The following is a 25,213-nucleotide window of genomic DNA, read 5'->3' as shown; positions in this document are numbered from 1 at the left end:
TAATGCAAGATCCCTTACATTATTTTTTTTTTCTGAATTTTTAGAAGTATTTTTTGGAAATTACAACAACGATTTCTTCAGACATTTTTCAAAGGATTGTTTGAGGAAGTTCTCATACATCTTCTACAGTTTTTGCATGGATTTCACCTGGAATTCTCGGGGCAATGGCTTCAGCAATTTATTTAGTAATTTTCCAAAGATTCCTGTGTGATTTTTTTTCAGTGTTCAACCAGAAATTCTGCCATGAATTCCTCCGCAAAGTCCTCAATGTATTTTATATTCCTTCAGGAATATTTCCACGAAACTTTTACATCAATTACTCAAGCAAATTTAAAAGATTTTGACTCGCCGTTTTTTTTTTCTCAAAAATTCCTTAAATTAAAAAAAAAAATCTTTCAGAAAATCATCCTGGGAATTGCTTTAAACACAGAAGGAATGTCTATAGATATTTCCGGAGGAATTTCGGAAGATATTTCAGGAGAAATCCGTAGAAAAAAATTATGAAGGAATCTCTGAATGAATAAATAAAGAAATCTCCAGTGGAGTAATTTTCAGAAGAATCCCTTGAGGACTATTTGGAGGAATCCTTGCGAAATTCCAGAAAGAATCCCAGACGGAATTACTGAGGAAGTGGAGAAATACTTGGAGAAAATTCTTGGAGAATCCTTCGAAAAAATCGTAAAAGAAATAATTGAGAAATAAAAAATGATTGATTTTTTTTTTTTGTGTATATTTATGTGTATTTTAACTTATAGCTAATTCTACACTTAACTCAATAACGAGTAGAGATATCACAATTCTAAGCACTTTTTCGGCCCTTTAGGGTCCTAAAAACACCGGTTTTAGTAGAATAGCGTATTTTTTCGTCGAAAAAAAATTCATGTTTTTTTGGTCCCATACCATTTTTGACGACTTTAGGCCCCTTGAGGGACCACTTAGCCTTGAGATATGGACTTCAAATTTTGACACGATCATTTCTTAGCTAAAACGATCATTTTCCACTAACGAACTTATAACACTTCCAATTTTTGAAAAATAAGGGACGGCCTACCCCACAGGTATTACTACAACGATTTCTTCAGACATTTTTCAAGGGATTGTTTGAAGAAGTTCTTACACCCCTTGTACATTTTCTGCATGGATTTCACCAGGAATTCTCGAGGCAATGGCTTCAGCAATTTATTTGATAATTTTCCAAAGGTTCCTGTGTGATTTCTTTCAGATTTCAACCATGAATTCCTGCATAAATTCGTTAATAGATTCTGCCATGAATTCCTCCGCAAAGTCCTCAATGTATTTTATATTTCTTCAGCAATATGTCCACTTAACTTTTACATCAACAAACAAATTTAAAAGATTTTAACTTGCTGTTTTCTCAAAAATTCCCTAAATTTAAAAAATATCAAAGATTCTTAAAAAAATCATTCAGGGAATTCTTTAAAACGCAGAATTAATGTCTATAGATATTTCCGGAGGAATTTCTGAAGACAACTCTGAAAGAATGAATGAAGAAATCTCCAGTAGAGTATTTTTTTTTAAATTCTTGGAAGAATCCCCGGAGAAATATCTGGAGGAATCCTTGCAAAATTCCGGAAAGAATCCCAGAAAGAATTACTGAGGAAGTTGTGGAGAAATAGCCGGAGAAAAAATATTAAAAGAAGTTTTGGAGAAATAAAAAAAAACTTGATGAATTTCTCTAAAAAAATCTTTAGAAAATTTTCTATGGATTTCTTTCAAAATCACCCTATGGCTTTTTAAAGAAATTATACAAATAATTCGTACTTAATCCTTCTATAATTTTTAACAGAAATTCTTCCACGTAATCATAAAAAAAAACCTTCAGGATTTCCTAGCGATATGCTTCCGAAATTCAAAAATTTCTTCTATCAGGAAGTTTTCATATAATCTCTGAAATGAGTTCTTAAGTTAAACCTTACAAAAGTTTGTTCAGGAATTTCCCTAGGGATTCCAATATGGAAACCTTACAGGTATTCATCAGAAAAACTCTGCTTTGGATTCCTGAAAGAAATTCCCTGAAGCAATGTTTGGTGTAATATCTGGAGTAATTCTTGAAGAGATTCTAAAGATACCTTTTTATGAACACCTGGAAAACTTCTGTAGCAACTCTGGAAGCAATTTTGAAAAAAAAATCTTGGAAAAATTTCTGAAAGAATTTTTGGAGAAGTCCTGAAAAAAATCTAAGGGGAATGCCGAAGGAAATCCAAGAGGCAAGATGAATTTTTGAAGGATTCCAAAATAAATAATATAGAATTTTCAGCCTTGTAGAAGAATTCTTGTGGAACTCATTTAATAAGCTTCTGAAGGGATCCCTGAACCATTTTCCGGAGGTATTCTTAGAAGAGCTCCAAACATTCTTAGAAGAATTTATCAAATAAAGCTAAATCAATCAATCTTAGAAGAATTTATTGTACAATTTTTAAACGGCGTACTACATTTAAAAACGAATCAAAAACTAATGTTATGCCTCAAACAATTTCTGAAGTAAACTCTTTAGAAATTAAGAAAAAAAATACTGTAGGAATTAAAATGAAGTCATCCCTGAAAAAGAGATGCAGGATTTTTAGAAATTTTGGAATGAATATCTGGTTGAACTGGAGAACCCTCAGCAGCTAATCCTATAAATATTGTGAAATTTCTGAAGAAATGCCAAAGAATTAATTCTGAAGGAATATTTGAGAGAATCTCACAAGATATTCGCGAAAGTCACTAGAACAATTTCTGGAAGAATTCTCGAAAAAATGGTCTGAAACCTTGAATGAAAACCTTCGAGCATTTCTGGGGGAATTGCTAGAAAAATCTTTTCAAAGATTTTTCTAGATGAATTTTTGGAGCCTTGGAATAATTCCTGGGGGAATCCCTGGAGAGATATTGGAGGATTATAAACAAGAATTTCTAAAAGAATTCCTGAGAAAATCCTGACTTTCTGACAGTGTTTCCAATGAGACATTGGAACGTGGTCATACCATAACAGATCTATGATAATTGAAAGTAGAGCTTATGATATAAAGCGTGAACTTGTACTTAGTCTAGGATTATCTGTATATTTTGAACAAAAAAAGCATCAGATTTCGATAAGATAAACTGAATATTGCCACTCACCTTCAGTGATGATTCAATCAGCTCTGCCAATAGCATACGTCGAAAAAGCTGCTTATCCAATTTGCGGACCAAACGTCCATTGAACCGGTATTGTTCCACCTTCACCCAAACCGTTCAATCGATCCTCCGGTGACACTCCGGTACAAGGTCATCAAACCTTGAAACAATCCAAAAAATTCACACCTTTCTTCGAGAGAGGCCTGACTTGTGTTAATCCTCTGCGCGTCACCCCTCACAATTCGAAAACACTAGCGAAAACACGCACTTTGGAGAGCTGCGAATGCGAAACCGACTTACGCACATCTAATGATGATTCGTTTCTTCCATTGTTTCTCGCGCCGGGCTCGTAAAATAGACATTGACTTTCTTCTTGCAATTCACCGCAACTGATCGACTCGAGAGAAACAAAAAACTAAAACACCCAAAACATCAAACGGCACTAAACACTAAACGTTTCCATTACAGCATCTCAGTGGCGGCGCATTAAATTCGCACTTTGGTCGGGGTGTTGCGTTTCTGATGGGAGATTGGAATTGACATGCACTTTTTTCTTTCCTTCCTTCCCCAAACTCGTTTTGGGTGGAAATGTTTCACTTTTCACTCTTGATTCAAAACTTGCAAACTTTTCCGGATTGGATTCGCGTGATTCGTGTGATCATCTACCGTCTCCACACTACTGGCGCTTGTGGTCATGTAGAACCAACCACCATCGTATGTGCAGCAGAGTTCATCCCGTTGCGTTGCTGGAGTCACGTTGTAGCGATGTGGATGGGATGTTGGTGGCCGATCGTGCCCCCTTCCTGTGGGGATGATGGGATGGATGTGGAGGGACCTCAGCGCAGTGATCTAGAACCAGTTGGGACCGAGTACCACTACTCGGACAATTGGGTTGCTTATGTGTATGTGTGCTGGTTGGGTACGAGTAACTTTGGAACTGGACCGGTCCTGGCGCTTTTTCTTATTTCGCGCTTCCTTATGCGGTTCGGTTCGATGCTGGTCGAGGTATGTGCGAATATAGATTTTGCTGCAAAGATGTGGGAGAAGGTGAAACCTTGCATTAATAAAAAGCTACAAATTAAAGTTCATTCAATGTTTTCTGAAGGAACTCAATATATGCAATAGAATAGCAATACATACTCTTAACAATTTAACAATGTTTCTCTCATTTTCACCCATATAGAGGAAAATAAGTCAAATTTACAATACCACACAAAAATTATCAAATGTGTTCTTCCTTAAATCCAAATATTCTCTTTTTTTATCTGTATTAACGAGATTTTTAGCCGTAGGCTAGTTCATCTCGGGACCCACGCTTTACTTCCCTTCCGAAGGAAGAACTCACATTTTGCGAGTTTGTCGGGAGTGGGATTCGATCCCAGGTCCTCGGCGTGATAGTCAAGTGTTCTAACCATCACACCAGGTCCGCTCCACACAAATATTCTCTAATAAATATTATTATGGATATCTTGAGAACAGAAGTAGAAATTCTTTAGATATCAAAACTAAAATTTAATGTCATTGATGTGAACAATTTACATTTTTTTCGAGAAAGATCCGAAAATGTCAATCCATCATAACTTTTTTCAACGTTCAAAAGGTACCTGTGTTTAAGAGAGACTTGAAAAACACTTGTATATATTGTTGATAAACGTTCAAAATATCTTTCAATTTGGTAACTGGTTTCCGAGATATGACAGTACAAAAATAAGTTGTTTAAAAATAGTGTTTTTCAAGAACGATTCTAGCTTCGCGAAAGATCAACCAATCGAGCTCAAATTTTTACCAATGATGCACATATAATAGGTTGATATACAGTCAAAATTGGAGAATGTTTGGTGTACTCTATGAAAACTTTCAGCATGTTAAACTTTTTGTGAGAAAAATAAAGTTGCCAATCCCAAACATTTTGGCCATCCGCTGTATAAGTGTATCGATTATCCAGCGTCGTGTTTCAAATCTTCTTAAACTTTTAGCAAACATTCCGCACGCTGAACTAAGATGACATTTTATCTAATTACTAATCAAAGTTAGTTTGAGAAAATGTAAAAAATGGCAGCCTTATACAACATTTCGTTGGTCATGTGTGAGAAGTGTGAGAATGCGACTCCAGATAATATAATCCGGCCTAGTATTTTTAAAATGTTATTCCGCAATATTTTGAAAATTCTCTAATTCAGGAATTATCCACAAGAAATCTTATTCAAATCTTATTCAAAGTTACTACCGTGTACCAGAAGAAAACAATCTAAATATCTCCAGAACTAGTTGATCAATGGACTTGTATATGGCAAGATTGGCAGATAGATGATTTTTTTTCGGAAAAAGTACTGAATGCCTGAGACTATTGGAAGTCCAACGAGATTGTTGGCATATTATGTAATAGAAATTTGAAGGCGAATGAATTAAAATTAATAAATTTAAAGCCTCAGAAAAGAATAGAAATTTTGAGTTTTTATTTTATTTTTAGATCCTTTCTAATTATAGTCGAGTTTAATAATATGTCGTGATATTTCTCCGTGGATTTTTCAAAAGTACATATTTGAAATTTTAATGAAATTTTTGAGACATTGCAGTAACATCTTCTATTTATTTGTTTTAATAACGGAGTATTTTTTTTTCAAATTCGGTTTTCATTCAGAGGAAGGATCAAGGTATCTTATCAATTTTTTTTTTGGTGGTAAAAGTTCATCAATTAACAATAACAATTTCGAAATAAAATTGTCCCCGGAAAATGGATACACCTTTTTCACCAAGAAAAAATGCAGGACACATTTTGAGTTCTCAATTGATCCTTCCTCTAACGAATTTAGATAATACCCGAGCAGAAAAGAATAACAATTGAATAACATATCATGGTATTAATCTTAAATACCATAATACCTCGATATGCCATTCATTAGGCTGTAATAAGAGGCAAAATAACAAAAACGAATACCATAATTTAGTATAAGGAACACCCAGAAAATAACAAGTCTTGTTATTTTGATAATGAATGCATACCTAAAATTTCAAGTTCAGTTTTTGTTATTCAAAGGGTATTGAATAACAAAGTAATAACTACTCTTGCTATTAAATTGTACATTTTTAGATAGCTCTAAGATGTAATAGCAAAACTTGTTCTTTGGCCATTTTCACTGCTAAATAAACAAATACCGCATCAATACCAAACTCTGCTCAAATACCTCCAATTGTTATTATGATGTCCTCGTAAAATTTCGTAGAATAGCATAGCAATTACAATTTTTGGTATAATAGCACAGGGTGCTCTATGCATGGTATGTGGAAGGTATTCCCCTCTGCTCGGGTATTGCTCCGTTATAAAAAAAAAAAAAAACAAAAACCAAAAATTTAAGAAATGCATCTAGTTTAGCCTTGAGGACTGCTTCGACGGACTTTTTCAAAAATTTATCTGAGGCTTGGTCAAATAACTGTCAGTAACAGAAGACACGCTTCAACATGCCAAAAAAAAAAGAAAAAGAAAAATATGCATCTCTGCAACTTCAGGGGTTCTGGAAAAATGCACTGAGTAATTATTTTATGATTCCGTGCCAATATTTTAAAAGGGAGCTACAACGATACACTTTTTCAATTTCATAGATCCGCCAAACCCTCCACTACTTCTGAAAAATCGAAGCTGTTCGTTTTGATTGTACAGATTTCCGTTGAATCCCACGGTTTTGAAAGAAGGTCCTGTGTCCAAACGCAGTTACGACTTTTGAAATGTCTGCCAGAAATCTTCCACGTTTTACGCTAGCAAACCTATTGGCACTATCCACAAACTACGTAACGTAATTTTGAGCCATCACTGATCCTACCTACCTCGCCCGTTGCAATTGTGCGTACAAAATTCGAAATTTTGAGATCTTGTATCGATTGTTCGATCCCTCTAAGCAGAATATCCTCTTCGAACAAGAAAATCTATGTTTTGTAGCTTTTTATTCCAACTCCTCCCCGTCTCCTTTTCAGCCTATTGGTTGAGCGAGCACAATCCTTCACAAAATCGTAACAGTCCCACTGCCGTATTATAAATCCACCAACAATCCTCATGCATACCGCTACATTTTGAATAGACTAAAGACTTAGAGAATTTCTTTGACGTTTTCTTTGCATCTCCTTTGCATATTTTTTCAAACAATCTGTCGCAAATTATTGAAAAAAAAATCTTCGGTTATTCATTTGGAATTTACTGGTTCAAATACTTTAGGAGTAAACTTGGTATTTTTTAGCAATTACATCAGAAATCTCTCCGGGAGTTTTTCCCCGTTTTTTGCCAATCATTTTGAGCATTTCTCAAGCATTATTGTTTTACATTACTTTAGCAGTTTTTTTGGATAATCTCTTTGTAACTGTTTTGACTATTCTATTTTCAGGAAACTACCAAGCAATCATTTCTGCTTTCAAAATTTTTAGTTAAAAATAATTAACAATAATAGCAATTATCTGAGAATTCTTTCGGTAACGCCTTAAGTTATTAATTCAGAAATGCTTGTAAGAATTTCTTCGCAAATTTGTTTGGAATTTTTTTTTGAAATTCTTTTTTTTTTGTCAAATTTTCTGAAAATTCTTTGGCAATTTCTGCATCAATGCCTTCCAGAATTCCGTCGGATTTTTTTTCCCTGTTGGGTACATTTCCACTGCGACCAATTGTTGATCTTTTGTTCCGTCGGATACTTCTTTGAGGAAAATTCCTTGCAGAAGAAATTGAAAAAAAAAATCTTTTGTGAATTGCTTCTTCGACAATTCCCTCCGAAGTTGGTTTGAAATTTTCTTTAGGAATGTCATCGACAATTCCTATGAATTATTTTTCAGTCGCACTTCTTTGAGCATTTTCCGGAGATTTCTTTGGAAAATTTTTGGGCAACTCTTTCAGCATTGCTTTGAAAATTCTTCCGGAAAATATTTTAGAAATTCCTTTGCAAATTTCTTTGAAAATTTCCTCAGCTAAATTTTAAAGCAGTCATTCAGCAACTCTTTTAGGAATTTCTCTGACATTGTCAATAAGAACCGTTCAGAAATAACTTTTAAACTCCTCGAACAATCTCTTTGGATTTTTTCTTCTTATATTCCTTCAACATTCCTTCGAAATGCCATTCAGAATTTTTTTGAATTGTTTCAGAAATTCTTATTGAAATTTTTCCGTTATATCCATTTTAAACTTCTTCCGATTTTCCTTTAGGAATTCCTTCGGCAAGTCTCATAGGTATTCATTAGGCAATTTCTTTTAAAAATTCTTCGGCATTTCTATGGAAACTCCCTCGGCAATTCCATTGGGCAGTTTATCGGAAAATTCTTCGTATTCTTGTATGACAGTTCCTATAAGAATTATTATGGAAATAGATTTAGAAGCTCAATTTTCAGATTCATTCGGTTATACTTTTGGAAATCGCAATTCCTCCGTAAATTCCTTCTGATTTAAATTTGTTTTAAAACTCCTTCAGCAATTCCAATTGGAAATTTCTGAATTTCCAAAGGAATTGCAAGAGATATCCAAACAAACGACAGAAGGAATTCACAAACAACTGCCAACGAAATTCTTAATATATGTATGAAATTTTCGAAAAAAGATGTAAAAAGCACTACTGGAGCTACCGAAGGATTTTCAAAAAACAATCACTAGGAATTTATAGAGAAGTTGTCGAAGGATTTCCCGAAGTACAAGTTGTACAAATTTTATTATAATTATTGAAGCAATTCACAAACACATTTTTAAATAAATTTCCAAACAACTTTTCAAAGAAATTGACGATGTAAACTCTAAAGAAATTGTCAAAGGAATACATATGAATACAATAGAATATAAAAAAAACTACAGCAGCGCAAAGACAACCAGTTCGATATAGTAGAATAAGAATAGAATACATTTAGGCGCTGTGCAAAGTGTAAGTGCTCGCGCAGCGCCTCGCCAAGATTAATACAAAATTCTTGCATTAATGCGTATTTAGGTAAAAAAAAATGAAGCTCAAAGATTTATACGTTTAACAATTCAAGACCAACAATTGAAAAGGCCGCATCAACATTAAGTAAACAAACACGTTTCTGTCGATTTAGGGTCTTCTGGGATCCACCCACGCATCTCACCACCATTAACAGAAAGCTTGATGTTTGCGCTATTTGTTAGTGGTTGTGAGGTGTGTGGGTGGAGTTCAAAAGGCCTCAAGTCGACAGAAACATGTTTGTTTACAAAATGTTGATGCGGCCTTTTCAATTGTTGGAATTATGCTGAAAAATGTACACATGTATAGTCCCGCCATTTAAGAATGAATGCAAGAACAAACGTCATTTTCACACATATCCTGCTCTAATATATTACTATCAAATAACGGCTATCAAAAGTTACATTTGACCCTTGGTTTGTAAGAGGCAGAACATTTCTTAGAGGTACATTTAAAACGTTCCAAAATCTGCGGCCTTATTCCTCAAAAAATAAAAAAAAAAGCTTAATTTTCAAGTTTTCTCAAAATTTTGAAGTGCCCGTAAGCACGGGCAAAATGTTATTTTCAAAAAACGTTAATCAAGTATCTCCAAAACTAGTTTTTGAAGTAATCCTGTGAAACAAATTGGAAAAAAATAGTTTACAGTACATGAATTCAGCATAAATGTAAAAAAGTGGTTTGTGAAAAGAGCTAAAAAGTTTTTTTGTAATGAACATTATGCATACAAAAACTAGTTTTAATGTATCAAATTGTCACAGATATCGAAGAATATACTTAAAATAGAAATACAAAAAAAAATAGTTGTTTGTTAAGAAAATTATTACTTTCTCGGTAAGCGTAGGTGTGCTTATAATTTCTGGAATGGTCTATACTCTTGATTCTTTCCACGGAAGGAAAGTGCAGAATTGAGTGTGAAAAAGGACAGTTGATATTGAAAAATCCTTGCACCCAAATGTGGAGTTTGGCTGAAGTATACTCATTTATTCATAGAACGAGAAGTTTGAGCTGAGACTTCAAGAGAGAATCCACCTTCCTGATCACGGAACTCCTCAGGATTTGATTCAGAAATTCCTGCAGGAATTCCTTCTGAAGTTCTTTTGGGGGATTTTTTCAAAAGTTCCCCGACGAGTTTTTCAGAGTTTTTTTTTTCCAAAAATTTCTTTACCAGTCCTACAGTGATTGCTGCGAAAATTCTTTACTGGGTTTCTGTAGAAATTCCTTCAGGGCTTTTTTAATTGTTCTTGCGGTCGCATCAGAAATATTTCCTGGGATGTCTTTAGAAATCCCTGCAGAGTTTATTCAGATATTCCTCCAGGTATTTTCAGAAGTTGAAATTGTATGTACGCATTAAGGTGGCCCACACATATATGAAAAACAAAAATTTCGAAAAATGTCAAGTCTTACCTCCTAAATCAGTTGTCTTCAACTCCCAGAAGCCAAGTTCAAAATTTGAGCAAAATCGGTTGAGCCTAAGAGGGCGCTCAAAACGCTTGAAGTTTGTATGGGAAAACTTGGCCAAATGTATGCATAAATTTTAAGTTTTCGAATTTTGCCGCTAGGTGGCGCTGTAAGCGTTCAATAATCAAACCCTTTGGTGTTATTGTAGGTGACTATATGCCAAACAACTTTGTCGAAGACCGCAAATTGATCCAAAGTCTGTGAAAAAGTAATACCCTAGGTAAAGTGAGGATAAACTTTATTGTTGTTTTTCCAATAGGTGCATGTAAAGAAATAATATCAATAATGAAATTTCAATACTTTGCCTCACTTTGCGTAAGGTATTACTTTTTTCACAGCCGTCGGATCGCTTCGCGGTCTTCGACAAAGTTCTTTGGCATATAGTCACCTACAATAATACAAAAGGGTTTATTTATTGAACGCTTACAGTGCCACCTAGCGGCGAAATTCGGAAACTTAAAATTTCTGCATACATTTGGCCAAGTTTTCCCATACAAACTTCAAGCGTTTTGAGCGCCCCCTTGGGCTCAACTGATTTGCCCAAATTTTGAACGTAGCTTCTGGGAGTTCAAAACAACTGATTTATGAGGTAAGACTTGACATTTTTCGAAATTTTTGTTTTTCATATAAGTGTGGGCCACCCCAGTACGCATGTATGTATGTAAGTAGCCACCATCCTAGCTTTAGTCTTGCTCTGCATGCAGTTCCACTTGACAGTAAAGATTAAATTTCATTACCACAATGAATTCAACTTACCGCTTTATGAAGGGCCAAAAGGGGGTGTGGCGAACCCTTTTGTAGAATCATTTACACGAAATTCACGGGTTTAAGAAGTTTCCATAAATTGCACAAAAAATACTGAAAAAATATCTGGGACATCTAAGAAATCCCTGGAGGATTGTCGCAAGAAATCCCTTAAAACTCCTAGAAGAAATTATTATTTTTTTGGAGTATATCTTGGACAAAATGTCTAGAAACAATATCTGAATGAATGCCTGGGATAATGCCAATAGACAAAATATCTGAAGGAGTGTCTGTTCGAATGTCTGCAGGAATCTTAGACAAAGGTTCTGTTGAAGTTCTAAAGAAATTATTCAATAAAATTTTTAAGGGGTCTCTGATGGATTTTCTAGAGGAATCCTTGGAAAAAGTACTGGAACTACTTGGAAAATTTATGCAAATGCTCGAGTCATTTGTACACAAAATCCCTGAACTACTACTACCTAGAGAAGTTTCTGAAGGAAAACACTAGTAAAACTTATGAAAAAAGTAGGAAAAAATCAGAAGCGTTTTTTATGGACATTGATGTAATTATTTTTTGATGCAATTTCTGAAATAGTATCTGGAGGAACTAGACGAAATATCTTGAAAAATTTTATGTAAAACACTAAGGAATAGTTTCTAGAGTATTTTTTTGCAGGATTTATTGAGAGAATATTTGGAAAAACAAAAACAAAAAACAAGTCTCCCAAGAAAAGTCTGAAACTCCCACAGCCATGCTCGGTATTCCTGAAAGAACTTCCAGAAGAATCTCATGAGTATTTTTTACAGCAGTTTAATGCTGGAGAAAATCTCTGAATGAATAAAGTAATAATTTCTGGGAAAGTTTTTGAAAAAAAAAAAAACGGAATTTTCAAAGGAAAACCCTAGAGGAATTGATGAAATTTGTGAAAAAAATCTCCTGGAATTGCATCGTTTGAAGAAACGTTCGGAGAACTTCTTGGAGAAATTCCTAGGAGAATTTCTGAAGAATTTTTGTATTTATCACAAAGAATCCCTTAAGGAATCCCAGTTGGAAGTTCGGAAGTAACTCGTGGAACAATGTCAAGAATAATCTTTTGGGAAACTTCTTGAAAAATGCCTGACAAATTGCCAAGGAAAATGCCTGTGGGAATTCCTGAAACAATATCTGGAGGAAGCCCGAAGAAATTTGGATGGACAGGGATGCAGGGACACTAAGAGAAATACTGAGAGGAGTTTTTGACAAAATCATTCCAAGAAATCCTGCAAGATTCTTCGTTCTGAAAACATTCAATTTTTTTTAATATATCCTCAAAGAACCCCAAAGGAATTTCTGGCGGTGTCACTAGACGTAATTTTGTAGAATTTTCTAGAAATGTTAAGAGGAATTCTTGCAAAACTCATAAAAAGAATCCCAGCAAAAATTATAACAGAAAAAAAAATCATGAAACAATAACGCATGGAGCGTACCACTATAGGGGCGCTGAAATGTGGAAACCCTGGGTATTGTATTTGTAAAATCTGAAAACTACTATTCAAACTCAAAATCAGTTCTTTCACACACTCGTCTACAACATGGTGTGACCAAACCAACACAACTACCATGAGCTGCAAACACCTTGGAAAACATAGACCTTGATGCTCTTGTTAGCTTCTATTTCCAGTTATGAGTCGTAGTGCAGTGATAATGTCAGTGCTCACAAATTACAAAGTCATAAGTTCGATTCTAGTCGCGGTCATATTCCTTTTTTACTCTAATCCATCTGTCAGATCATTTTTTGATATTGGTTCGATGTTCTACAGCCCAGATCTCCCCAGATATTAGTTTGATTTTAAATTATCCATACCATATATTTTTATGTTCTTTCCCATACTAATTTTTGATCTTATTTTTGATCTTTTACCTCTCATGCCAAAAAAATAGTTAATTATGATCTTGAGTACTTCACTGAATAATATCATATGATGATTTTGTTTTGATTTTTTTTCTTCTTCTCGGGTTACCAGCTCTGATTTTACCATCACAGAAGACTGCAGAAAACTACAGGCTCAGGAATGTTTTTGATCATCTGGCAATCGTTTGACTCATTTGTCCATAACTCAGTTCAGAAACCTAATATTGAAATGTGGTGTTCGGCAAAATTGTAGATTAGTGTTTTTCCTACAATTATTACCAAAGACGCCATATCCTAACTCTATATACGGCGCTTGAGCACTAGTATCACCTACTCATACTAAACGACTGAAAAATCTGATCGTTTAGATGGTACAAACGCTTTTACGCGGTAAATATTAGAGTTCGAATATGGCGTCCTTGGTGATAAATGTAGGGAAAACACTAACCTACAACTTTGCTGAACATGACATTTCAATATTAGGTTTCTAAACAGAGTTATGGACAAATAAGTCAAACGATTGCCAGATGATCGAAAAAATCCTCGCCACATCTCGATCGACACGCTTGACAAACAATCATAGTAAATACCTTCTTGTACACCATGTAGGACATTATGTATGAAGTTGCGAGTGAGAATTTGTTCAGCATTTTTTCCCCGATTTTCGAAATAAGTTCCGGTCTTCGGCGACATTCATCATTGAGATCTAAAGAATTCAATTTGAATTTGTCCCTCTGACTTCATCAATGTGTGAATGCTCTACAACGCGGAAGACCTTCTTTTTTGAAAATTCTCCATAGTAATTCCCAAATAAACCTATTTTGCATTTGGGCCACCATTAAACCACCACTGAAAAGAGTGAAAATTTGACAGAATTCTAGTTTTGCACCAAGAATTGCACAATGGTCCGTGGCCGTATGTAAGTAGAAAAAATATTTACGCCTAAATATAGGTTGCGGGTTCAATTTCCGCTCCGAGTGATGAAATTTTCCGCAACCAATTGTAACATACTTATGACGCTTCAGTGTTAAGAACTAAAATGACTCCAAACTCTTCCATTCGTATTGTAATTTGAAGATTCAACGCCTACTACATCCCTATCCAAGTAACATTTTGATGACTATTCAGTCTTGAAGCGATCTTTAGAACCGTCATAAAACCTAATACCTTCAATATTGCTTTTATGATGGTTCTGAGAACCTCTTTTAGTCTGTTTGTCTAGGAAATGTTACTTGGGTCGTCTGGTTCTCAAGACCAAAATGTCAACGTTTCATTATTTCCATATAGAGCAACTTGGTGTTCTACAAAGTTGAAAAACACTCAATTCAGAAAAAACTTTACCGAAGAAACGATATTGCTATCTCTCAATGTTTCAGAGATATCATTTTAAAAAGAAAAAAAAAGAATTACACCCGCAAAAAAGTTTTCTTTCGATAACTTCTAATACATTGATTTTTCACAAAAAAAAATATAAATATTTATTTCGTGCAGTTTTAGACTAAAACTTTTAGTGCATCTTATATGCAACATTCGTTATCCAAATACGACAAACTCCTGTAACCTCAATTAAAAAGGTTATTCATAGTTTTCTTCTAAAAATAGCTTATTTTAGACACTTAATACCTCAGAATGGCGAAAGACGATTTCAAATCTTTTAGTCTTATTCGAGTGATCTTGTGTTAATCTTTATATGGTGAAAAATGAAAAAGGTATTTTTCGTTTAAAGCGTCTAAATTGATTTTGAAAATATGGAATTTTTCATAGAAAAATGGCTCTAAATACGAAAATATAACAGATACGAATTTGTCGTTTTCGTATAAAATGTATTCAGAACAAAGTAATCTGAAAAAATCCAATCCAATCCAATAAAAACATCAGAGGTATCAGGCATCAGTAGGTCGGCATTTTTTTTAACTTCGGACGCGATTTTCAAGATTGAGTGTTTTTTGTATATGGGACAGTTATGAATCCGACTACTGGAGGAGTGGAAGGAAGAAGTGATCTGCCCCATTCACAAGAAAGGCGACCATTTGGAATGTGAGAACTTCAGAGCGATCACTATTTTGAATGCTGCCTACAAAGTGCTATCCCAGATCATCTTCCGTCGTCAGTCACTTGGAACGAAAGAGTTCGTGGGAAGTTATCAAGCCGGCTTCATCGACGGCCGGTCGACAATGGACCATATCTTCACCGTACGGCAAATTCTACAAAAATGCCGTGAATACCAGGTTCCAACGCATAACCTGTTCATCGACTTCAAGGCGGTATACGATGGTATCGACCACGCAGAGCTATGAAGAATCATTGACAAAAACGGCTTTCCTGGGAAGCTGACTAGACTGATTAAAGCAACGACGGACGGTGTGCAAAACTGCGGGTGAACTATCCAGTTCATTTGAATCTCGCCGGGGACTGAGACAAGGTGATGGACTCTCATGCCAAGGTGTTGGAGGAATTCGTCTAAAGACTGTATCGGAAATTAACTATAAACGTTCAAAATTGCCTGAAAAATAATCTGTTCGAAATAATCATAACTTTATTTTTGGAGATACTATATAAATCTCTTATATAAAGAATGGCAGTTCTGATTTTCAAAAAATAATCATTTAACTTGGACTTATATCTCAAAGATTGCACATACGTTTTTAAAATTTTGGACACCTACAAATTTTAAATTGCAAAAACTGTGGGAAAATATTAAATTTTTTCTCTAATTTTTGCGCAAATATATTCTTTTCCAGAATGCTCATGATATAGGAAAGTTATTTTTATCAAGAAAAAATCTCTCCGCAGTTTAGGGCAATTCTTAAAAATGAAAAAAGGCATTTTTCGAGGAACTCTTTTTTATGCGTCTTCAAAAAACGATTACGCAAATAAAAAAAATACGTAAAGTTGAAAATTTGCATTTTTTTTGATTGGGTATGTATTTAAATCTATTGAAGAGGTAGTTTTACCAGAGAACGTAATTTTATAACCTCTGAAGATATTTAAAACAGAGCGTCAAAGTTCGACCAAAAAGTAGGTGTTTTTTGGGATAGACCGTATTCTTAATGTTGGAGGTTTTTCGATCCAAAATAAGAATTTTAAAAGTCGGTTTTAAGTGATATGTTATGTGTACAGAAATAATCATTATTTTTCAGATTTTTCCCCGTACAATTCTTTTCGCTACAAATGATTGAAACGTTAAAAAAAATTCAAAAAAATGCAGTTTGTACAGATTGTTATTTTGTGTGGTATACTCAAAGAACCATATTTTCAATAATACTAAACATTTTCCAAATTTCTTCAAGCTGTTCTAAACTTAACTATATTCTGAAGATTTCATAGAAGAACCGGAATAAAAAGACCAACCGTGCTTCGAGATAGAGCATTTTGAATGTTTACAGTTAATTCCCGATACAGTCCTTAGCTCGGATTCTTATTAACGGCTGACAACATCGTGAGTCGTGAAATTCGAAGGCGCATCATCAGCGGAAGCCGCGGGCCAACTACGGGCTCCAGAAGAAGCTGCTGTCTAAAAAGATTCACCCTTGGCGAGCATTGGGCGTTACCGAGGATGGAGAGCGGCAGCCACGATCCGTGTATTATGGAACAATATTGTTGATTCAGTTTTATCTTGAGTTTGATGATATACTAAATAAATAGAAAATGAACAGTTTTGAGCCCACCGGTACACTCAGCGAATTAAACTACCGAAATTCATCAAAATACCTTATGAAATTTAGCCATAACTGTAAAGTATGGATGCCATAAGAATACATTATTAAAATTGAACATGCTTATTATGACCTAATTACATAAGATAAACTTATGAAAAGAGCAGAAAAATCGTAAAATGATGCAGACTGGAATCGATCCATGAACGTCGAGATCACCGAGCTCGTGCCCAACCCACGCGACTATCGACGCTTGAGAATATCATCTTGCTAAATGTGTATAAAAGCCAAATAGTGAGTCGATTCTGCTTCATAAACCATTTCATATGTTAGACCTTATGATAATCCTAGGTTTATTTGCCTGAGTGTAGTTCAATTGTGGTAAACATTTTTTTTTCAATCAAATTTTTTGTATTGTCGGTCCAAAATCTTTATCACCAGGTCAACTGTTAGTTCTATATCTTGCAAAAGAAGAATTTATTATTAAGAAAACCTCGATTATTTCTTAACTTTCTACTGACCACCCATCTACCCACCCCATCGAGCAATCGCTGAAATGCGCCGCATTTTGAGCATGCATAAATCAGCGAAAGAATGTGCTCTGGCAAGCCACCATACCTGGCAAAACCTTCGCGATGCCCGAAAGATACCAGAATAACACATACACACACATCGATAGATATGCCCCGTCGTCGCCGGTCGTCCGTGATCTCGCAATGCTCGTAGACCCCACCTGCCTGCCCCGGGTCCCCAATGCCGATGCGGAGGTTAGCGAAATTGATCTTCGTTTCGGCTTGGACCAACAGCATCGCTCGCCGTGAATAAGTCAAAACCACACGGATGAGGAGAGTCCGAACCGGCGGCGGCGGCCGGCCGAGACTCGAATGGAGGAAGGCTTAAAAACTAAACTGGATTTCTTCCTTACCTCTGTCTACCTGTGGCCTCAACCTGCTGCTGCTGCTGCTCCGGAGCCACCGAATGTGTTTTCACATATTCATGCTCTCTGTGCAGCCCTCGACGTCGTCGTAAAAGCGCAACCGATGCTACCGCTCCGTGGTGCGGCTGGTTCTTCTTGCATGCACTAACCCCGGACCCGCGAGAAGGTACCGACCGATGCGATGTGTGGAGTTTGTTGTTTTCTCCGCGGTTTAAGAAATTTTTCAGCAGCTCCGGTTTTGCAACTTTTTCCAACCTTCCGGCGGCGGGTGGTTGGCGATGGCGATGGCGATGGTGGAAGCTCTTTTCGGAAGGCGCAGAGACCAAACACGGGACAGACTCACAGGGGCAGGTCGTCGTCGTCGTCGTCTTTGCCGTCGTAATTCAAAATTGCATACGCGGCGCGGTGCAGTAGGGTGTTATCATGCAGCGATGTAGTTCGTGAAGGTTGAGGTTCTTTATTTAGTTTTTTTGTGCTTTGCTCACAAGTTGAATCGAAGTCGGTGCAGTTGATGTTGGTAGTTTTTGCGGTTCTGGAAAAAGATGGAAAGGTAGAAGGACACCAAATTAATTCAATTATGTATTTCGCTCGGTTGCTGAATTCGAGGAACTGATTTTTAAGTTAAGTTCCTCTGGTGTCTGATGCACAAAAACCAACCTATTCTAAAACTTCACAATTCGATGTCCCTTTCATGGGAATTCTTTTTCATGGGAAATTGTAGGTCATTTTGAACGAAGCTCAATTTAGGAATAGGCATTTTCAAAAGCTTATGAAGCAGTTTCGACCCTAACGACGAAACAAAAATTGCGATTGGAAGCTCGGTACGCGGAACTGCTCATCTCTAAACTGCATTGGGAGCACCCGCATACTCCCTAATCTACTGAACGGCCACAGTTTCGGCATCATAGCGCTGCAAAAGGTGTGTTGGACAGAATCCTTGGTTCGAACGTTTAGAGGTTACCATACCATCTACCAGAGCTGCGACAACACACAAGAGCTGCAAACAGCTATTAGCACTATTATGTACGTAGAACAGAGTAAACGGAACTAATGATCCAAGGCGGAGCACAGAGAGATTTTGAAGGAGTAGAACGCAGCTCGAGCGGTAATGCTGCAGCAAGGAATCGGGCAAAAAGTGGAACGTTGTAGAAGCAACTCAGCCTGGAAAAAGCGGTGTTCGAGGAAATGAATCTACTGTGCCGTCCCGAAGAAACACGGAAGTTCTACCAGCATCCAGCAACGGCTTCGTACCGCGAACTGAAAACTGCAAGGTTAAATACACTAGCTGAATAGCTGAGTGGAAATGGCAGGAGTGAATTACCCCTTCATCTGCCCGTTCACAAGAAAAGCGACAATTTGGAATCTGAGAACTTTAGAATGTAGAGCGGTCACCATTCAGCATACCGTCTACAAAGAGTTATCCCAGATCATCTTCCGTTGTTCAAAATGACTGAGTTTGTGGGAAGTCGGCTTCATCGCCGGCAAGTCGACAATGAACCACTTCTCGGCAAATATTGAGATTTGGCCAGAAATGTCGTGATTACCAGATCCTAATGCATCACCTGCCCATCGACTTCAAGGCGGCATATGACAGCAACAGTATAATACAAACTGAGCTCAACCGAACAGTGATATGCAAAATCATGGACGAATACGGCTTTCTTGGGAACCTGACCACACTAATCAAATCAAGGATGGACAATGTGCTCAACTGTATAAAGGTTCCGGGAGGTCTATTCAGGTAATTCTCATCGGGGATTGTGACAATATGACGTATGTACTCTCTTGCCTACTCTTCAACATCACTCTGGAAGTGTAATACAATGAGCCATTTAAACTGGAGTAAGGTTTTTCATGAAATCCAGTAAATGTGTGTGCTTTGCGGCTGACATGGATATTATCGACAGTACATTTGAAGACTGATGTGAAAATGTGAAGCGGCAAAGGTCCAAGAAGTTCGAGTGAGCCGTGGAGTTGGGACATCTCGGATACGGTAGGCATATCGCAAAGGCTTTGAACTTGTTGTAAGGGAACTACAATATCCCCAGCGTTTGACGAATAGCGAACGATCGACTTGAATCTAACTCTGTCGATACCTCCCACAGTTCTTCGTGAACGTGATAGAGAATTGTTTTGTAATTCGAATCACAAATCCATGGGACTTCTACATCTCGTTCAACTACTTGTAAGCTATTTTATTAAACTCGTCGTGTCTTGCAATCACGGCCATTGGGAAGCATTGTCCTTCGTCGATGGCTAGCTGATTCTAAGCTCGAGCAGCATGGAAGTGCAAGCTAACAAGACCGTTGTTGACGGTTCTTAGTTGATTGCTGGAGTTTATGGTTATACGTGTGGCTAAATCATCCGGAAAATTTCCTCTGCAAAGCGCGGCAGACGGAAGCTAGATAGTTGAGCAGAGCGCCGGCTGTATCGTTGGTTCGACTACAGCGCTTCGTTCAGAGATATCGAGACATCTCCACGACAGATAAACTGTCTACAATAGAAACTGTCTTAATCTACGCGTTCCGATGGGTTCCATTTTCATACAATCCAACCCCTCATAGTCCTCCATGAACCCTAGCATTCCACAGAGGACGTATCCAAGTACTGCCCTGTTCAGCAGCGTAGGGTATCCAGAAACGAGCTAGATGCGATCGTGTTTGAAGTGATCGGAGAGCAGAGCAGCTCATATGATGATATTCACGCTTAAGCTGATGTTGAACCGTCGATCAGCGAGAGGGAAAATTCGATGTAGGAGAAATGAGCGAGAACGGCGAGCTGTTAGCAAAGTTTTGTGGCAAAAACGACCTGATGATTGAGGGCTCGCTTCTTCTATATAGACCGCCGATCAGTGCATAACGTGACGTAGGTCTCTCGTAATCTACATTCTGAAAGCCAATTCAACCACATCTGCATCAGCTGAAAATGGAGACGGAGCCTTTTTGATGTCCGGAATAACTTACCTTAGCGGACTCAGACGTAGGCCTGAGTACTCTCTGCTGCATATAAGAGTCGTCTCCATTCGAATCGGTCCATGTCTCTCAACAAACATTTCAGTTGTGAATAAAACAACTCGTTTTTTAAATCCCAAGACTGCGTAGCCGTTAATCGAGAGAGTCAACCATACAGTCGTATTTCAATAGCAATAATCCTAATGGCAGCTATACAGCACTCCTTCTTCCGGTACAGGGTGAATAAAACGAAAAGTAGACCGTTATATGACCGCGAGTGAAAAGTAGGGACATAGCAACGCAATTGCATAAAATAATTTTTCGCTCGGCCTTGCCATTTTATAATCAATGTTTCGGATAGGTGTTAAGTGGCCACGTCTTTTCAGCAGTGAATGCAGCTTCAAGCTGTAAGTATATTTGTTGAAGGTTAAGTAATGCTCAAATGTACACAATTTTAGACTTACATTTCGTGTCCTTCCTATTTTACTCCGAAACACTTCTTAATTCGGTTTGCATATGTATATCGTGTGGTAGTCATGAAGATATTTTATACATAATTTAGTTAAGGGAATTTCCATAACGAAATGGTTCTGGGCCAACCGGGAATCGAACCCGCCACTCTCAGCATGGTTTTGCTGATTGCACGTGCACTAACCACATCGGCTATATGGGCTTAAAGACTATTTTTCTTAATTTCCTCTGGAACAGAACAAACAATAAACGCTGCCTGTTGTTGTGATTACAAGTCTACCAATATTCTGCTTTCCGGTATCTCTGGGGTTTCTCTAGGTTACCTTTTGGGGTTGCTCCAAAAAAATATTATGAGATTTATGTTATAGATTTCCTGCTTGAACTGCTTCAGGAATTGCTGTCAGAATTCTTCCAGAGATTTGTCCATTAGAAACCTTTAAGGAATTCGAGGTGGGCTTCCTCCAGAAACTGTTGCTGCGATTCTTTCAATAATTTTTGCATCGTTTCTTGTAGGTGTTTTTGCTGGTGTTTCTCCGAGGAATTCCTCCGGAAATTCATCCAGAAATTCAACTGGGGATTCTATAACAATCCATTCAGATGTTTCTATTTCAACATTTTCCAGGCATTCCTCCTGTGATTACTCCAGAAGCTGTTCTTGAGATTCTTTCAGGGGCTGGGATTCCTCCAAAAATTCTTGCTGATATTCCTGCAGGATTTTTTTCCAAAAACTTCTACATGAACTCCTACAGCGATGAAACTAGGGGTTTCTCTACGGATTTCTCCAAGAATTCCTATTCCTAGGGATTTTTTTTAACAATCCTGCTAAGATTTCTCCATATATATATATATCTGCTATGATCAATCCAGCAACTTCGACTGGAGTTCCTCCAAGATTTTTTTGGGAATTTCTATAAGAACTCCTCTCAGATATTTCCCTAAGAATTGTTTATGCATTCCTCCTATGATACCTCCGGGAATTCCTGCTGGAATTCACCCAAAAATTCTTACTTGTATTGCAGGACTTTATCCTGCAATTTTAGGCCTTGACAATGATCCTATAAGGGATCGAAACGTCGGTGAAGATTCTATAAAAATCAACGCAACTTGTTGTGACTAATAGCCAGATCCCCAGAGAAATTAATCCAGTAATCGCTACAGGAACTCCTCTAATGATGTATTTAGAGATATCTGTAGATATTTCTTTAATTATTCCTATCTGAATTACTCCGTGATTAAATCCATGAATAAATCAACTGATGGCACTAATTTCCTGAATGGAGGAGAATGTGCCCCTTGAGCTGACCGACTGATGAATAAATCGCGATTTTCACAGGATTTTTTCATGAACGCCTCTTAGGATTTCTTCATGGATACTACTAGGAATTTCTTAAAATTTTCCCTATATTAATTCCTTCACCTATTACTCATATACGAAATCCTCTGAAGAATTAACTAATATTCCTCTATAATATTTCCCAATTGGGCATCCTCTATGGATTTCCCAGAGGTTCTTCTTGGGATTTTTCTAGAGTTACCTCTTGGTATTTATGTAGAAAATCTCTTTGTATTGCTTCTGAAATTTCTTTTGACATTCTTGATGGAATCTCTCCTGGAACTCATGCTGTAATTTATCAACCCATTGCAACTGTGATTGCTTCTGGAACTACTCCAGTATGAGTTTGTGTCATTTGACATAAGGCCATTCGGCATAAAGACTTTTGGCATAACGGTCATTTGGCATAATGGGCATTTGGCATAACAAAAAGGGTGCATTTCGATTATGCCAAATGACCGTTATGCCAAACCACATTATGTCAAACGACTTGCCAAATATGTCGCTTCCTCCAGATTTTTACCCAGAACTTTTTCCATGGATTGCTCAAGGACTTTCTCAAGGAATTTCATCTCATATCCTAACAGAGATTTCTTCGTAGATTACAATGAGAATTCCTTAAATGATTTTTCAGGAAATGCTCCAGGAATTCCTCTAGGGATGTCTCTAGGGATTTCTACGGAGATTGCAGTAAGGATTCTTTCAGAAATTACTTAAGGTATTTATCCGGAGTAGGCTGTCCCAAAGTAATCGATGTTCGAAAAGTCAAGGTGCTCAACCCAATTGAGTTGTGGCACCAAGTTATGACTTTAGAAGGCTTCCTCGAAGTTTTTTTTTGTAAAAAATAAGCATGATATGGATGGTTTAAAAAGGGGATGGTAACATAAGGCTGAATGCTCAAAAGGCTGAATGCTCAAAAGGCTAAATGCTCAAAAGGCTGAATACGAAAGGCTGAAAATAATAAGGTGTAACATAAGGCTGAAATGACAAAAGGCTGAAAATTGAAAAGGCTGAAAATACGAAAATGCATATATAAGTTATAGCACTTCTTTCTTTTCTTGGATTAACGCCCGTACTGAGATCAAGCCTGCTTCTTAGCTTAAGGAGAAACTTCAGAGAATACAAACATTGCTGCCACAATGGCCGACTTGGTCCCCTTCTCACGTTTTCAAGAGCACCAATCTTGAAAATTTTTAAACAAATGCTCTGGATTTGTAAAAGCTGCCTCTTTTTGGAAGTTAGCAAAGCCAGGAAAAACAAGTGCGGCTTGGCTCGATGCTTTGTTCGTCAGATTTGCGCCTCTAAAGTTTGTATGAAAAATTGCAATGGGATTTCTTGATGTTTCACTTTAAGCATATCGTGTAACAGTCACGAAGAACTCAATGCCAAATAAAGTTAAGAAAATTTTTATAATGAAAAGTTCTTGGTCCGAATGTGAATCGAACGCGTAACTGTCAGCACCTTAGTTTCGAAACCGATCTTAGTGAAGATACTAATGGTGCATACCAACGAACAAAAAAAGGAACTGATAATATTCATGTTGGTAATTTTTCCTTCTTTAAACATGAGCTATTCTTTCGAGTCATGTTTTTTTGGAGATTGTTGGCATTACAGTTACTAACAATGTCATCAGAGATTTTCCCTTCTTTGAAATATATGCTATTTCTTTGAAAAATACTGTCTAAGTAATGTAGGTAGGCTTTCAATAATCCAAAACCAGTCGTAAAGCATTCCGACTCAGAACATAGTAACTGAAGCATGTTCCCCCAAAATAGCTTAGTTTGGCCAGCTATAAACTACCCAGACAGCCAATTAGCACGTATAATGAAGTTCATATTCATGTCATACGTACTTTTATGCGTTAAAGTTACATCGCATAAGATACAGTAGAAGTGCCTTTTGCGTATAAAACTGGAGACGCCATGGGAGGCGTTATACGTGCATTGACGGAACAATATTAACGCTATATGACTTGAAGCGATATCTTATGCGATGCATCGTGTGCACTATTACGACGTTATTCAGCATGTTATGCGATTTAAAAATTAAAAAAAAAAACAATTCTTTTCAGCTCGATATCGAACTAATGACCTTTGGATTGTCGAGCCACCCTTCACACACAACACCAAACGCTACTTATGAAACAAGCTGATTTTTTATCATGATATTCTAACTCACCTCAGTGTTTGTTGGAATGCGCTTGGTTCACTTGCGCTGTGCGTGTTTGGCAGGCTAAAAACGACGAAACACCATTTCCCGCACAGTTTTCATTGCCCCTCTCTGACTAGCGCCTCCCAATGTTGATTATCAGGCCAACAAAACAAATAATGATGCCTTTGTAACCATAATTAAGGCTGTTCACTTTCTTGTAGCTTTTTGGCACAGCATCCACAGCCCAACAGAAACTCTTTATTTGTTATCACATATCAAATCGCATTATGTCAACATAAACGCTTCTTGCTTATGCGAGTTTGTATGCACATTGTAACGAGTTTATTTGTACTTTTATGCGATTTCATCCATAGCCCAATGCGAGTTCACTCGCACGCTTTTACGAATAAGTAAAGTTCATCGCAATAAAACATCAGAATATCATCTACTACGATGAACTTATACCTTATAAAAGTTGATTTGTATTCTTATATGACTTTACCTGATACATCGTAATAAGTTCAAAAAATAACATCATATGCAATGAAAATTGTCAGTCAGCCGTAC

General features: G+C 36.9%; 1 protein-coding gene across 1 annotated transcript in view; it reads right to left on the bottom strand.

Moving 5' to 3' along the window:
* Window positions 1-25,213, bottom strand: part of LOC109410775 (mucin-3A) — a 619,568-nt gene that overhangs the window by 582,095 nt on the left and 12,260 nt on the right. The window contains exons 2-3 of the mRNA XM_062853232.1: window positions 17,729-18,272; window positions 3,121-4,144 (exon numbers count right to left, since the gene is read on the bottom strand). The gene's annotated coding sequence lies outside the window, so the exon portion shown is untranslated. The remainder of the gene's footprint in view (window positions 1-3,120; window positions 4,145-17,728; window positions 18,273-25,213) is intronic.

The sequence above is a fragment of the Aedes albopictus genome, chromosome 2, assembly GCF_035046485.1.
Source record: "Aedes albopictus strain Foshan chromosome 2, AalbF5, whole genome shotgun sequence".
NCBI classification, from domain to species: domain Eukaryota; kingdom Metazoa; phylum Arthropoda; class Insecta; order Diptera; family Culicidae; genus Aedes; species Aedes albopictus.
The sequence above is the reverse complement of the archived record's forward strand: the minus strand, read 5'-3'. Positions and strand labels throughout refer to the sequence as shown.